Here is an 886-nt window from a genome sequence, read left to right as displayed (position 1 = left end):
GGAATACTATGCTACCTTGAAGAACAACAAGGAAGCTGCAAGCCACCGCATAACCTGGATGAACCTTGAGGACATTATGCTGAGTGAAATCAGTCAGTCACAAAAGGAGAAATACTGCCTAAGATCAATATTGTAAAAGCTTAAGAAACAATACTCACACTAAAAGGAAAAAAAAAAAACCCAAAAACTTTGTTTGTTATGGTGGTTGTGGTAGGGGTGGTGGTGGTGGTGAGGAAAGGGAGGGGAAGGCAGAGCACAGGGTAGGGAATAGACACATGATTTGTGTGTTGGAGGGTGGTGGCAATATACAAGAATGGGGAGGAGAGTGGAAAACAAGGCAGACAGGAAAACAGTCAGGTTTGCATGGGCTAAATGGGACAGAGGTAAATAGTGATGTATACTCAACCTTGGAACAACAGGCCTCTGTGATACAGTGATTGAGCGAAAGAGGAGAATGGGCAAAAGAGGAGAAATAATGTTAAGATGCTTGACTGTCTTATAAATCTTGGTTTCCCTTGCCTACTATTGTAAAATAGACACCTGAGGGTAAGAAAAAGGAATAGCCAGAAACATAAGTATAAATAGCTTGTAAGCCCGTCTTCATCCTATAACTGATTGGAATACCTAAAAGGGGGGCTAGAACTTGCCCAGTGAAATAAGCTTCCTTCTGAGCCTTTGTAGTGTATAAGACATTAGGTGAAATACTGATCCCCATTCAGATTCTTCTGAGGTGGGAAATTTCCACTTGAAAAGACAAGTATACAGACCAGCCTGGAGTAGCTAGAGGAACAGAAGATACTTTTGGAAAGAAAGACCAGCAGGAAAAATAAAAAACAAAAATGGTAGTCTCACTGACTACCACAAGAACAAGCCAGTTGTTTGTTGG

The sequence above is a fragment of the Chrysochloris asiatica genome, unplaced genomic scaffold (genome assembly GCF_000296735.1).
Source record: "Chrysochloris asiatica unplaced genomic scaffold, ChrAsi1.0 scaffold01447, whole genome shotgun sequence".
NCBI classification, from domain to species: Eukaryota; Metazoa; Chordata; class Mammalia; order Afrosoricida; family Chrysochloridae; genus Chrysochloris; species Chrysochloris asiatica.
The sequence above is the reverse complement of the archived record's forward strand: the minus strand, read 5'-3'. Positions refer to the sequence as shown.